The sequence below is a fragment of the Macrobrachium nipponense genome, chromosome 31, assembly GCF_015104395.2.
Source record: "Macrobrachium nipponense isolate FS-2020 chromosome 31, ASM1510439v2, whole genome shotgun sequence".
Lineage (NCBI taxonomy): Eukaryota > Metazoa > Arthropoda > Malacostraca > Decapoda > Palaemonidae > Macrobrachium > Macrobrachium nipponense.
Genome location: NC_061093.1, coordinates 61,363,550 through 61,380,898, shown reverse-complemented (window position 1 = coordinate 61,380,898; position 17,349 = coordinate 61,363,550).

The window sequence follows — 17,349 nt, the reverse complement described above, 5'->3', positions numbered from 1 at the left end:
GGGAGAGATGTTTTATTCCGTCTATCGTACTTTGAACATATCTGGTTCTTAGGGCCTGATCTTGTGCCGCTGTTATCATTCCTTCAGTTTTCCTTCTTTTAGCTCTCCCCTCTGTAGCATTGCCAATTGTCATCGCTGGCTAGTTCTTTAGTCTGTCTCATGTATTGTCCGTGCATTGGTTTGTTGTGCCAGTCCTCTGTTCTTTCTGTTCTTTCTCCTGTCTCTGTATATTTCTGGGTCTTCGTCTACTTTTATTAGTCCTTCTTCCCATGCACTCTTTACCACTCGTCTTCACTGGTTTTCAGATATTGCCCCAGTGCTCTGTTTTCAATGTTGACGCAGTCCTCTATACTTAGTAGTCCTCTCCCTCCTTCCTTTCGTGTTATGTACAGTCCTGTCCGTATTTGCTCTTGGGTGTAGTGCTTTGTGTATTGTCAGTTGTTTCCTGGTTTTCTGATCTATGCTGCGGAGTTCTGCCTTCGTCCATTCCACTATTCCTGCGCTGTATCTGATTACTGGCACTGCCCATGTGTTTATGGCTTTTATCATATTTCCGGCGTTGAGTTTTGACTTGAGTATCGCCTTGAGGTCTCTGCATATATTCTTTCCTGATCGTGTCCTTCATCTCTTGGTGTTTTATATCTCCTCCTTCCATATTCCCAGGTATTTGTATCCTGTCTCATCTATGTGTTTGATGTTGCTCCCATCGGTAGTTTCTTTATCCCTTCAGTTCTCGTTACTTTGCCTTTTTGTATGTTGACTAAGGCGCATTTTTCTATTACAAACTCCATTCTGATGTCCCCAGATACAATCCTTACAGTCTGGATTAGGGTATCTATTTCCTTGATGCTCTTACCATACAGCTTGATGTCGTCCATGAACATCAGATGGTTGATTTTATTGCCTCTTTTCTTGAGTTGGTACCCGGCATCCATCTTTCTGTAGTACTTTTGTCATGGGAATCATGGCTACTACGAAGAGTAGTGGGACAGTGAGTCGCCCTGGAAGATCCCTCTCCTGGATATTAACCTCTGCTAGTCTTATTCCAGAGCTTGTAAGTATTGTATTCCAGTTGCGCATTGTATTTTTGAGGAAGCTGACGGTATTTTCCTCTGCCCCATATATTTTCAGGCATTCTATTAGCCATGTGTGTGGTATCATGTCGAAGGCTTTTCTTATAGTCTATCCATGCCATGCTTAGGTTGGTTTTCCTTCTCCTACTGTTCTTCATACCATTTTTGTCTATCAGGAGCTGGTCTTTTGTGCCCCTACACTTCCTTCTGCAGCCTTTCTGTTGATAGGGGATGGTGTTTGTCTCCTCTAGGTAGTTGTATAGCCTTTCACTGATGATACCTGTTAGTAACTTCCACATTATTGGTAGGCAGTGATAGGCCTGTAGTTACTGGCTATATTTCCCTTACTCTTGTCTTTTTGTACTAAGGATGTTCTTCCTGTGGTCATCCAATTTGGGTGCTTGGTGATTTGAGATACAATGCTGGAGTTGTTCTGCTATTCGTGGGTGTAGGGCCTTGAAGTTTTAAGCCAGTATCCATGGACTTCATCGGACCTGGGGCTTTCCAGTTTGGCATTTTCTTTAGTTGGTGTCTGACTGTGTCTGTCGTGATCTCTGTGAATCTTGTTTTATTCTCCCTGTTTCTTCTTCCTTGACTTCCTGGAGCCATGTTGCATGTTTGTTGTGTGATACCGGATTGCTCCATATGTTTTCCCAGAGTCTCTTACTTGGTTCGGCTTCAGGAATTTCTGGTGGTTGTCTTCCCTCTTAGTTGGCTGTATAGTCTTTTCTGGTTGGTTCCGAATAGTTTGTTCTGTTTGGATATCCCTTATTCCTGTTCATGTACCGTTGGATCTTTGTGCTTTGGCCTTAAGCCTCTGTTTTACATCTTCTATTGTGTTGTTTAGTCCCCTCTCTTGTACTTTGTATTTCTCGTTGAGTTTCCTCCCTTGTTTTCTTGCTTCTTAGCCTTTTTTCTGCCATCTCTTTCAGTTTACTCAAGTCAGATCTCATCACCATGATTTTGCTTTTCCAGGCGCCTTTTCCAAGGAGGTTTGCTGTTTTGGTTTCTGTTGGGTTGGTTGTGACGGTGGTGTTGGTGTTCGAATCCCCATCAGTTCTGCTACTAATCTTGCTCCTGCATATGTCAAGTTATTTGTTTCTGTGATACTGGTGGTGTGTATTAGGCCCATTACATTGACCTCACTTGTTTTCTCCCTAATTTCTTGGTGTTGTAGGCTTTCATGGAGGGGATCTTTGTTCTCTCTGTATCTGGCTCCATCCATTGTCTAATCTTTTCTACCCATTCCGTCCTCTCTGTGCTCCGTCGGTGTTTTTCTTCGTGTGTAGTTGTTTTGATACTTCATCCTCCCTGTCGTCTTCTGTGGCATCGTCTCTCAGTTCGTCTTCGTGTAATTCGTTGTCGTGTGACATTTCCCTTTCCAGTTCTTCTCTTTCTGTTGAGAGCCAGTTCTTTTTCTTTATGTTCCTTACTTGGTCTGCCAGCCTCTGCTCGTTTGGGGGGGTTATTCCTCTCATTCCAGATGTTGATCAATCTTATTCTATATCCTCTCTCCGTCGGGTTGCTTCTGATGTAGCATCTCCATATTTCCTTATTTTCTTCTCTTGTCCATTTCTTCCTTTTTGCCTCTGTAGCTCAATCTCAGGCTGTTGATTACTTTCGTTGTGGTGATCAGTTGCTGGATGACGACTCCAAGTACCTGACCGTCTTCCCCTTCAATTGGGTTGAATACCTTGGTTGCCTGGACGAAGCTCCTCTGTTGCCAGAGGTTCCATTTACGTCGTTGTCGTTTATTCCTTCATTTCTTTCCATCATTGCTGAGTTTTTGCTATTTAAACCCATAGCTGGACCCTACCCCATCAGGGATAGGTACTCATTTACAGCTGAGTAGACTGAGGAAATTATGGTAAAGATCCTTTCCAAGGAATCAACGCCGAGAGAGCGGTCACACCCATCCAACGACTGACCAGCCCCAATGTTGCTTAAGAACTTGACTTAAGTCTATTGAAGACCTAACAACTCCTCCACGGCGCCACATTATTATTATTATTATTATTATTATTATTATTATTATTATTATTATTATTATTATTATTATTACTATTATTATTATTATTATTATCATACAACTACGAGCAATACACTAAATAAAATAAATCGACTAAGGAGTAGACAACGAAATCACAGTAAATTTTATTACTATCATTGTTCACCTGTCTCTTCTAAAATATTAACTACATTTACGTCATTATTTAATTAGCATCTACATTACCTCATTCTTCAGTACTTGTTTCAGAGTTTGTGCCAGCTAATCGTAGATTTCTTTACGTTCCTCATTCACAGGAAGCCAACAAAAATAATAAATTAGATGCATATCGTTTTTATTATTATTGTTATTATTATTATTATTATTATTATTATTATTATTATTATTATTATTATTATTATTATTATTATTATTATTATTATTATTAGGTACAGGTGTTATAGAAAACAATGTATTATTGTGGACCCTTTTACAACATTATATACTCTCGCGATAGAGAGTTTTTTCCTAATAATAATAATAATAATAATAATAATAATAATAAATAATAATAATAATAACAATGCGCAACTGGAATACAATACTTACAAGCTCTGGAATAAGACTAGCAGAGGTTAATATCAGGAGAAGTATCTTCCAGGGCGACTCACTGTCCCCACTACTCTTCGTAGTAGCCATGATTCCCATGACAAAAGTACTACAGAAGATGGATGCCGGGTACCAACTCAAGAAAAGAGGCAACAGAATCAACCATCTGATGTTGCATGGACGACATCAAGCTGTATGGTAAGAGCATCAAGGAAATAGATACCCTAATCCAGACTGTAAGGATTGTATCTGGGGACATCAGGATGGAGTTTTTGGAATAGAAAAATGCGCCTTAGTCAACATGCAAAAAGGCAAAGTAACGAGAACTGAAGGGATAAAGCTACCAGATGGGAGCAACATCAAACACATAGATGAGACAGGATACAAATACCTGGGAATAATGGAAGGAGGGGATATAAAACACCAAGAGATGAAGGACACGATCAGGAAAGAATATATGCAGAGACTCAGCGATACTCAAGTCAAAACTCAACGCCGAAAATATATTAAAAGCCATAAACATATGGGCAGTGCCAGTAATCAGATACAGCGCAGGAATTGTGGAATGGACGAAGGCAGAACTCCGCAGCATAGATCAGAAAACCAGGAAACATATGACAATACACAAAGCACTACACCCAAGAGCAAATACGGACAGACTGTACATAACACGAAAGAAAGGAGGGAGAGGACTACTAAGTATAGAGGACTGCGTCAATATTGAGAACAGAGCACTGGGGCAATATCTGAAAACCAGTGAAGACGAGTGGCTAAAGAGTGCATGGGAAGAAGGACTAATAAAAGTAGACGAAGACCCACAAATATACAGAGACAGGAGAATGACAGACAGAACAGAGGACTGGCACAACAAACCAATGCACGGACAATACATGAGACAGACTAAAGAACTAGCCAGCGATGACACATGGCAATGGTCTAGAGGGGAGAGCTAAAGAAGGAAACTGAAAGAATGATAACAGCGGCACAAGATCAGGCCCTAAGAACCAGATATGTTCAAAGAACGATAGATGGAAATAACATCTCTCCCATATGTAGGAAGTGCAATACGAAAAATGAAACCATAAACCACATAGCAAGCGAATGACCCGGGCACCTTGCACAGAACCATACAAAAGAGGCATGATTCAGTGGCAAAAGCCCTCCACTAGAGCCTGTGCAAGAAACATCAGCTACCTTTGCAGTAATAACGTGGTACGAGCACCAACCTGAGGGAGTGATAGAAAAACGATCACGCAAAGGATCCAATCTGGACTATGGTATCACGACGGATAGGTGATACGTGCAACAGAACAGACGTCACGTTATTGACAAAGTCAAGAGAAAGTTATCACTCATTGATGTCGCATACCCAATGGGACACCCAGAGTTGAAGAGAAAGAGAGGAAAAAATGGATAAGTATCAAGATCTGAAAATAGAAATAAAAAAGAAGGATATGGGATTATGCCAGTGGAAAATCGAAATCACCCATAATCATAGGAGCACTAGGCACGATCCAAAGATCCTTGGAACAAAAGGAATCTAGAAAACTAGAGGCTGAAGTAGCTCCGGGCCATCATGCAGAAGATGTGATCCTAGAAACGGCACATAGTAAAGAAAAGTGATGGACTCCTAAGGGAGGCAAGATGAAACCCCCCCCCGGAACCCCGAACCACACTATAAATACCACCCAGTCGAATTTGGAGGGGACTGTGATAGAGCAAGAAAAAGAAAAAAAAAAATAATAATAATAATAATTCTTGAAATATTGCTAAAGATACCACTGTCGATGAGGATAACAGTCCTTATAAGAGTTTTCAGTGTATCTTTTGAATTATATTAAAAATTGCACTCAAGAGTAGGGCCTTACTTCATCCTCAACTTTCAAGAACTTGTCTCTTACCACTATTCTTTAGTACTGATTATGTAACTGAATATAACTTTAAAATAACCAGGTAAATAGATATACGAATTCAAAAATTTGATAAGACGAATGAAGCCAACTGCTAATGAAGATACTTAGCAAAAGTATCCCGATGGATAAAATCAATCGTATTAAGTTGGTAAATAAAAAAATAAGAAAAGTAATTGTCATTATCCTTAGTGAGGAGTACCATAAAAATGACGATGGTAGAGCGTCAAAGACGGTAGCCTACGTACTCACAGTAAATTTTGAGAGAGGTTACCAGCAAATTATGAGATGATGATGATTTTGTACCTCTTTAAAAGAATGATCATAGGTTGCACATAATTCTTAGGATGCAATTAAATAAATAATTAACAAATAAATAAATAAATAAGCAAATAAATATATAAATAAATAATAATAATACATAGATAACTAAATAAATAAATAAATAAATAAATAAAAATAAATAAATAAATAAATACAGCATAACCTTCTCCACCTATATTTCATCAAAATGTAAGTTACCAGCAAATTATGCGATGATGAAGATTTTGTGCCTCGTTAAAACAACAATCAGAGGTTGCACATAATTCGTAGGATGTAAGTAAATAAATAATTAACAAATAAATAAATAGGTTAATAAATAAATAAAGCATAACGTTTTCCACCTAAATTTCATTAAACTGTAAGTAGTGTAATCGTTAAAACTAGATTCGGGACCAATCTGCTATTAGTGGAATACGCAATTTTCCTGATTGCGTTTGTATTAGTAATCTAGTATTATGTCCAGAATTGCCAACGATTTTAGCCTGAATTCAAAAATTTGTGAATTATCAGTTGTATTAGAACACTGCTATTTCTAATCTAGACTCATTTGTCATAATTGGTAAAAGATCAAATTTAAAAACTTATTTTTTTTTTTTTACCAAAAATAATTTCATTCACCGTTCTCACTAAGCCTGTCTTTCCATAATATAACGTGTCATATATGTTAAGTATTTGGATACTTACATCTGCAAATGTACGTGAATATGAACAACATCTAAGGTGTCATAATTGGTAAATAAGCAAATAAAAAAAATTGATCAAAAATAATTTCATTCACTGTTCTCACTAAGTCTTTCTTTCCATAAAAATAACGTGTCGAATATATCAAGTATTTGAATACTTACATCCGAAAATGTTGGTGAATATGACAACTAATAAGTAAGTCATATTGTAAATAAGCAAATAAAAAAAAATTGATCAAAAATAATTTCATTCACTGTTCTCACTAAGTCTTTCTTTCCATAAAAATAACGTGTCGAATATATCAAGTATTTGAATACTTACATCCGAAAATGTTGGTGAATATGAACAATATCTAAGGTGTAATAATTGGTAAATAAGCAAATTAAAATTTTTGGTTTTTACCAAAAACAATTTTATTTACTGCTCTCACTAAGCCCGTCTTGCCATAAAAATAACGTGTCGAATATGTTAAGTATTTGAATACTTACACCTGCAACCTGTAAATGTTGGTTTTTTATGAACAACATGTAAGACGAATAGTGGAAAAATATATTGGTCACATCATCTTCCTAACAGATATATTGTATAATGTTTTACTGACGGATAAGTCAGATGATTATAGACCATCCGCTCTAATTCTCATACTCGTCAATTTTTGCCATCCAGTATTTTATGCATTTAAAAAAGGCAACGTCATCGTCAGTACTCGTATTGTTAACTGCTGCAGCAAAAACACATATATATTATACTCCAAGACGGCTCTTATATTTTAGAAAAATGAATTTACCTGACTTCATCATTTTAGCTCCTGAAAGATAACAATTCAAGAAGTATTGTGTTATTTTCTCGGTATGTGATAATAAAGATGCCTTTGTATCTTATTCTAAACCCGGTTTGACAACTCTGTAAATCACTTCAAACCAGTATTGCAACTATACCCTGCCATTACCCGGTTCCAGAGTGTTCGTTTATTTTCGTGCATGATTAACTGGGTGCTACTAATGCATGCGAGTGTGTATATGTATGTAAGTTTGTATATATACACACATGTCAGGAATATATCTTGTTTTTCGATCCTCTTACCTGAAGATCAAGATTCGGTTTACCTTGAACTTAATATTCACGAATTTCTCCCCCTAAGACAAATTCATAAAGTGTATACATTAACGATTATTATATCTAAATCTATAGCAAAAACAGAGCTGGGAGTAAGTATAAAACTCTAAATTATTATTATTATTATTATTATTATTATTTTTTTTTTTATTTTTTTTTTTTTTTTTTTTTTTTTTTTTTGCTCTATCAACAGTCCTCCAATTCGACTGGGTGGTATTTATAGTGTGGGTTCCGGGTTGCATCCTGCCTCCTTAGGAATCCATCACTTTTCTTACTATGTGTGCCGTTTCTAGGATCACACTCTTCTGCATGAGCCAGGAGCTACTTCAGCCTCTAGTTTTCTAGATTTCCTTTTCAGGGATCTTGGATCGTTGCCTAGTGCTCCTATGAAGATGGGTCGATTTCCACTGGCATATCCCATATCCTTTCTTATTTCTATTTTTCAGATCTGATTACTTATCCATTTCTTCTCTCTCTTTCTCTTCAAAAACTCGTGTCCCATGGTATTGCGACATCATGAGTGATACTTTCTTTTTCTGACTTTGTCAATCAACGTCACTCTGGTCTGTTTGCATCTTATTCACCCTATCCGGGGTTCTGATACCATAGTCCCAGGAGGATCTTTGCCTGATCGTTTTCTATTACTCCTTCAGGTTGGTGCTCGTACCACTTATTACTGCAAGGTAGCTGATGTTTCTTGCACAGGTTCCAGTGGAGGGCTTTTGCCACTGAATCATGCCTCTTTTGTACTGGTTCTGTGCAAGTGCCGGGCATTCGCTTGCTATGTGGGTTATGGTTTCATTTTTCGTATTGCACTTCCTACATATGGAGAGATGTTATTTCCGTCTATCGTACTTTGAACATATCTGGTTCTTAGGGCCTGATCTTGTGCCGCTGTTATCATTCCTTCAGTTTCCTTCTTGAGCTCTCCCCTCTGTAGCCATTGCCAATTGTCATCGCTGGCTAGTTCTTTAGTCTGTCTCATGTATTGTCCGTGCATTGGTTTTTGTTTTGCCAGTCCTCTGTTCTTTCTGTCTTCTCCTGTCTCTGTATATTTGTGGGTCTTCGTCTACTTTTATTAGTCCTTCTTCCCATGCACTCTTTAGCCACTCGTCTTCACTGGTTTTCAGATATTATTATTATTTTATTATTATATGGTGGAAGAAGGCCTTCATTGATACAGGTTTTATTGAGAATAATAGCTATTTTCAGCCGCGTTTAATTTTGTATAGAAGTTTCTCTATTTTTCTTATTACTGACTTTTCTTCCGTACTCAAGTTGGCTATTAAACGCCATATGGGGGATTCATGTCAAAAACGTGGTATTTGCCAACTTGAATATATTTTACAAAATCCAATTTGTACTGCTTTTGTATAATTTATTCAATTTGACAAGTGCCACGTCTTTGACCTGAATCCCCATTTGACGTTTTAATAGCCAACTTGAGTACAGAAGAAAGTCAATAATAAGAAGGATAGAGAAATTTCTATACAAAATAAACGTGGCTGAAATAGCCATTTAAAAAAAAAATAAAACCTGTATTATTATTATTAACCAAACAAAAAATTTTTTTTCAGTTTTCTTCTTGAAAAGATATGTTATAATTATTAACCAAACATCAGTTTTTCTTGAGATTGAAAGACCACAAATTACTGTGTAATAAAGTTTTAAAATTTATAAGTATTATTTATTTTACTATCACGTTATACACAATGTGTGTTCAGGGTTATTATTATTATTAATTATTATTATTATTATTATTATTATTATTTTATTTATTTATGCTCATCACTGTCCTCTAATTCGACTGGTGTATATAGTGTGGGGTTCCGGGTTGCATCCTGCCTCCTAGGAGTCCCATTTTCTTGCTATGTGAGCCGTTCTAGGATCACACTCTTCTGCATGAGTCCTGGAGCTACTTTCAGCGTCTAGTTTTTTCCAGATTCCTTTTCAGGGATCTTGGGATCGTGTCTAGTGTGCCTAAGATTATGGGGACAATTTCCACTGGCATATCCCATATCCTTCTTATTTCTATTTTCAGATCTTGATACTTATCCATTTTTTTCCCTTTCTTTCTCTTCAACTCTGGTGTCCCATGGTATTGCGACATCAATGAGTGATACTTTCTTCTTGATTTTGTCAATCAACGTCACGTCTGACCGGTCTATTTGAACGTATCACTCTATCCGTTCTGATACCATAGTCCCAGAGGATCTTTGCCTGATCGTTTTCTATCACTCCTTCAGGTTGGTGCCCTTACCACTTATTACTGCAAGGTAGCTGGTTTTTCTTGCACAGGCTCCAGTGGAAGGCTTTTGCCACTGAATCATGGCTCTTTTTGTACTGGTTTTGTGCAAGTGCGGACATTCGCTTGCTATGTGGTTTATGTTTCATTTTTCGTATTGCACTTCCTACATATGGAGGGAGAGTTTATTTTTCCATCTATCATTCTTTGGACATATCTGGTTCTTAGGGCCTGATCTTGTGCCGCTGTTATCATTCCTTCAGTTTCCTTCTTGAGCTCTCCCCTCTGTAGCCATGCCACGTGTCATCGCTGGCTAGTTCTTTAGTCTGTCTCATGTATTGTCCGTGCATTGGTTTGTTATGCCATTCCTCTGTTCTGCTTGTCTTTCTCCTGTCTCTGTATATTTCTGGGTCTTCATCTACTTTTATCAGTCCTTCTTCGCATCCACTCTTGAGCCACTCGTCGTCACTGGTTTTCAGATATTGTCCCAGTGCTTTGTTTTCGATGTTGACGCAGTCCTCTATGCTTAGTATTCCCCTCCCTCCTTCCTTTCGTGTTATGTATAGTCTGTCCGTATTTGCTCTTGAGTGAAGTGCTTTTTGTATTGTCATAGGTTTCCTCGTTTTCTGGTCTATGCTGCGAAGTTCTGCCTTCGTCCATTCAACTATACATGCGCTGTATCTGAGTACTGGCACTGCCCATGTGTTTATGGCTTTTATCATATTTCCGGCGTTGAGTTTTGACTTGAGTATCGCCTTGAGTCTCTGCATATATTCTTTCTTGATCGTGTCCTTCATCTCTTGATGTTTTATATCCCTTCCTTCCATTATTCCCAGGAATTTGTATCCCATCTCATCTATGTGTTTGATGTTGTTCCCATCTGGTAGCTTTATCCCTTCAGTCCTTGTTACTTTGTCCTTTTGTATGTTGACTAAGGCACATTTTTCTATTCCAAACTCCATCCTGATGTCCCCAGATACAATCCTTACAGACTGGATTATGGTATCTATTTCCTTGATGCTCTTACCATACAGCTTGATGTCGTCCATGAACATCAGATGGTTAATTCTGTTGCCTCTTTTCTCGAGTTGGTAGCCCAGCAATCCATCTTCTGCAGTACTTTTTGTCATGGGAATCATGACTACTAGAAGAGTAGTGTGGGGACAGTGAGTCGCCCTGGAAGATCCTTCTCCTGATATTAACCTCTGCTAGTCTTATTCCAGAGCTTGTAAGTATTGTATTCCAGTTGTGCACTGTATTTTTGAGGAAGCTGATGGTGTTTTACTCTGCCCCATATATTTTCAGGCATTCTATTAGCCATGTGTGTGGTACCATGTCGAAGGGTTTCTTATAGTCTATCCATACCATGCTTAGGTTTGGTTTCCTTCTCTTACTGTTCTTCATTACCTTTTTGTCTATGAGGAGCTGGTCTTATGCCCTACACTTCCTTCTTCAGCCTTTCTGTTGGTGGGGGATGGTGTTTGTATCCTCTAGGTAGTTGTATAGCCTTCACTGATGATACCTGTTAGTAACTTTCCACATTATTGGCAGGCAGGTGATAGGCCTGTAGTTACTGGCTATATTTCCCTTACTCTTGTCTTTCTGATTATTATTATTATTATATTATTATTATTATTATTATTATTATTATTATTATTATTATTATCCACCAAACAAAATATTTCTTTCATTTTTCTTCTGAAGATTGAAAAAGAGACCCACAAAATTACCTTGTATAACGTGTTTACTTATAAGTATTTACATTTTATTTTACTATACACGTTATACACAGTAATTTTGTGGGTTTTTTCCAATTATTATTATTATTATTATCATTGTTATCATTATTACTTGCCATTGCAAACTGCATTCATTTACATAAACATCCCTTAATCAATCACCCACCCATACAACCCAACATTAAACTCGAGTATTTTTCCTTTCTTCTTCTCCCTCTTCCCACAAGCAATTACGAGCTGTTGTGGGGATGTGTGTCTCTCCTTAGTGACAACTTACGAGTGTATATGACCAATGTCACTAAATTACGCAATTACTTTGTCTCTGTGGCGATGCAAGGCGACATAATTCACAGAAGCGACTGTCTCGACTGCTTTTACCACCGAGCAATTGTCTATTTAAGTGTTCGTTCATTTCTCTTTCGCCTAATGAGGGAAATGACAAAGAGGTAATGAGCAGAAAACGACAAGCGATTTTGCAGTGTTATTCGTAGATCCATAATTATAAAATAGAGATGTAAATCTTTGGTCCTTTTTTTTCGTGGTGGAACAATGAGGGGGAGTTGTTATGGAGCTGTTATGATAATTGTGATGATAATTGCGAAGGGGGCCGTCGGAGGAAAAGAAAAAGAAGTGGACGGGTAATGAAATGGAAGGATAAAAACTGAAGGAGACGTGGGTGGTATAGATACACACACACACACACACACACGACACACACACACACACACACACCACACACATATATATATATATATATATATATATATATATATATATATATATATAGATATATATATCATATATCTATATATATATATACTATAATATATATATATATATATATATATCATATAAATATATATATCTATATATATAGATATATATATATATATATATATATATATATATATATATATATATATACATATAATATATATATATAGATATATATATATATATAATATATATATATATATATATATATATATATATATATGTATATATATATAGTATATATATATATATATATATATATATATATATATCTATAATTTTTTTCGTAAGTGTTTACTATCGTTTCATGAAAAAAAGTATAGAAAAAAGTATAGAAATATGACCGAAAAGATGGACATAGACGAATCAATCCAGAACACCTTGAAGAAGTAAGGATATTTTACAAATGAAAAGAAAAAAGCGAACAGAAATGGCAGTTGTCTGGGAGAAGCGGTTGGGAGGTCTTTGGTTTATTGGGTGGGTGGGTGGGTGGGCGGTGATGGGGGTTGGGAATTGTTGGGGGGGGGGGGGCGTTGGGGGGGGGGGGGGGGTGTGAAGCTCCAGATTCCCTCCTTGGCCCGGACCATCTTCCAACCCTTCTACGGATCGACATTTGGCCGAAAAACACTCGTTAAAAAAACACTCATAACTTTATTCCAATTTGAAATTTTTATGTCCACGCGGGATATAGTGCGATGGCCGTAATAACTCATCTCGTCTCGTTAATGGGACGTTGTTAATTGCTTTATTATGGCATGGCCGACCTGACGTCCTCTTGCTGTGTGCTCAGGCGTCATTAGGCTCGCTGTTCGCCGAAAGAAAATGAGAAACTTCATGTATTTGGAAACCATAAAGCGGTTTTGGAAACGACTCATTTGGAACGGTATCGTCCGGAATTTATGGTGCATAAATAAGCTGGAAATGCCTTTTTTTCGTTATATTTTCTTTTCAATTATGATATCGGGAAATGGGGGCTCCGATCATTCGTTACTTTTTAAGGCACACCGAGCAAACACGGCGGCTCTAGTTTAGTCCCCCAATAAAATAAAACCTTTTTCTGGACGCAGCTCCTTCGTCTCTTCCAGACGGCGGTGAGTGACGTCACAGCATCCCGAGAAACAGCTGAGAGTCGAGACATCTGCATTGCTATGTTTATCGAGGATTTCTTCTTCTCTCTCTTTTTGCGGCCGCTGATATAATGAAGATAATAACTGTCTTCTTAATGAATTTGCATACGTTTTAACAATGGAATGAGCATAATGAAGATATATGTTTTCTCCGTTATAATTTACGATACGGCCCACATGCAATTGGATGCACGTAATAACACTTATTAATTTTGCGCCTAGAGACATGCAGCAGTGAAGGCTCTATCATTGGGTCCCAGCAACTATACACACCCCCCCCCCCCAACCCTTCCTTCCAATCCTCTCCCATCCCCCCATCCTTCCGTTGATCTCGTTTTTGTATCATTTTACATCGCAATATATCATGGGTCATACTGAAAAAAAAAATAATAAAAAAACAACAAAATAAATGGATCTATGCAACCCTATCTTTATCCATGTGTTTACATGCAACCGACAATGATAGACACATCTCTGACGTGAGTCTAACAATGCTGTAACTAGGTTATGAGACTCCATCAGGTATCTTTTACGACGTAACGAGGATTGCCTTTACGACTGCGATGGATCTCTTCGGTTATTCGCCTCCGATTTCCTTTTTCTGCTTTCTTTTGCCGGATTCAATTAAGGTTTGTTCTCTCTCTCTCTCTCTCTCTCTCTCTCTCTCTCTCTTCTACATACATATTCATACGTATATATCAATATCCCTCTGACTCTGTCTCTGCCTCTGTCTCTCTCATTTCTTTATATCATTGATTCACATTCCCACAACTCTCTCTCTCTCTCTTCTCTCTCTTTCCTCTCTCTCTCTCTCTCTCTCACATCAACATATTCCATTGTCTCTTTCTCAATTCTTCTTATTACTATTATCAATAATTCTTCTCTCTCTCTATCTCTCTCTCTCTCTCTCTCATCTCGCTCTCTCATCTCTCTCTCTTCACACACATAGAAATATCCACATTCCTTTGTCTCTGCCGCATTTCTTGTTGTTATCGTTAATTCCTTCTCTCTCTCTCTCTCTCTCTACTCTCGCTCCCTCTTCTCTCTCTCTCTATCTCTCTTTGCTAGTTTATGTAAAAGCATTTATTATGAGTGACACCCACACCTGCCACCTTTTGAAGAACAGATACGCCGGGTTTATGACAGGTGTTCCAGTGTTCCAGTGTTCCAGTGTTCCAGATTCATCAGCTGTTGCTTGAACAATGATTGTGGAAAATATGATGGAAAAAAAAGAGAAAATATATATATTAGATCTAATTATTATATATTATATATATATATATATATATATATATATATAGTAGTATATATATATATATATATATATATATATATATATATATATATATACACCTGTGTATATATTATTTATATTCTTCAGGAAGAACGCTTCCAGGTTACCCCATTAATTAACCTCTCCATGTGCACTAATTTTTGAGGAAATAAAAGAAAAAAAAACATAGAGCCAGAAAAGCTTATATATATATATATATATATATATATATATATATATATATATATATATATATATATATATATAGATATATCTACTATATATATTACTATATAGTATATATATATATATATATATATATATATATATATATATATATATATATATATATATATATATATATATATATATATATATATATATAATATATATATATATATATATATATATATATATATATATATATATATATATATATATATATATATATATATATATATATATATATATATATATATATATATATATATATATATATATATATATATACATACATATATATATATATATATAATATATATATATATATATCTATTATAACATATATATATATATATATATATATATCTATATATATATATATATATATATATATATATATATATTACATAAATATACATATACAAACAAACGTCCTAAGCCAATATTATTCGCAGTTACGTAAATGAAATAGAAGTGCAGTCGTTCATGTATAAATAATCACCAACAGTAAATATATATTTTGCACACATGGCTTACTAATTCAATCTTATTTTTATGCCACGCCGAATGATAAAATAATGTTTGATATGAAAATAAGGGAAATTCCGTTTCTGAACGGCTCATAAATTACGCACCAAATCTTATTATCATAATAGTTTTTTTTATATATATATATCCATTTGAATTCAGAACATCCTATATTTGATGCACGTATGGCAACATCCATGCCGCTTATGTCATTTCTCAGTTATATTTATCTTTTTTTTTATTGTAGTCTCCATTTTTCCCCGTTCCATAGTCTTCGGTTAAGCTTTATAGTTTTTTCTAGTGTTTAAATTATCATTTTCTACTTTGCCATCATTTTTTCGCTTTAAAATATAATTTTCCCCAACTTTTTAAAGCTCATGTTGCACATCTTTGCAACCAAATTCGGTCTTTGCAACCATAATCGGTCTTTGCAACCAAAATCGGTCTTTGCAACCAAAATCTGTCTTTGCAACCAAAATCGGCTTTACAGTATTCTCCAGATTTTATCCATAAGTCATGCTTTTACAAGCCACTTCCTAAATATCTGCAATACCGGCTTTGTAAAAGCCCATTCTCTCCTTGCAATATTCCTTATCAATTTACTGATGCAATGTATGCAACACGAAAATTAACGGTGTAAACGCTTCTGATTAGAATAGGGATTAACTTAACACCTCTCCGGAATAAATTAGCTTGTGCGGGAGAAGGAATCTCTATGATTATACTTTTTTATCAAAACGATTATCTTTTTAGTATACAGCAATTTTGTTTTATTATTATTGACGCGGTGTTTCCGTAATGGATATTTATTGGTCTGTGTCTGGGACCTCTGCAATTAGTAATAGGGAATACTAAACAGAGAGCACAAACTTACGTCCTTAGGTAAACAAAGAAAGTATAAGGAATAAATCTTATACGGGAATCATAGAAAAGTCGTTTTATCAGAAAGGACAAATTCTGCAAGATCATGTATTAATAATGATGATACTCATAGCAAACTAGACATTCATGAAGCCAATAAAAAAAGATTTGGCTGTCAGAGGCAATGTGAGATATGAAGTCTAGTGATTGAAAAAAATTTTCAGTTAACTCAACAATCCCGTTTTCGTAATCAACGAAATCTCAAAATTTACCGGATATATCAACAGTCGACTGGATGGAGTGGCGGATAAGGAATAAGAGCATTTAATATCTTTCAAATTTCTCATATTTCAATAGCCTTCTAAATTCTACTACAGTGCGCCATTCAGTGAAAGAAGCAAAATCTCGGGCGTTGTATTATTGTGATTTTTACACTATTTCCCAAGCTCTTAATCAAATGTTCATGTATCTCCGGACTTTGACGCTGAATAACTTTGAGAATTTCAAAGATTTATCTTCGATAAAAAAACGATGTTGACGAAGCTCTTGTTACGTTATTTTGCAGTGGCATATAATCACGTGTCACCGCAAATTAATAAAAAAAAATCTCAGGGACATTATATCCCAAAGAATGGATGACTTTTTTTTAGGTTTTCCAGTATATGTAAAGGATCGAATGTGAGTGTAATTGGGTCAGATTCGTAAGTTGCTTAACTTAAACACAAAAAAAAAATCTGCAACAAATGGTTGGAATAAGGGTGAATTTTCCCTTAGACTAAACGCATATGTTAACAGCAACGATTACACAAGGACATCGTTGGTTAAAAGAAGAAAATAATATTTGCTCGCCAATATTATAGCTCTGGTGGACATACAC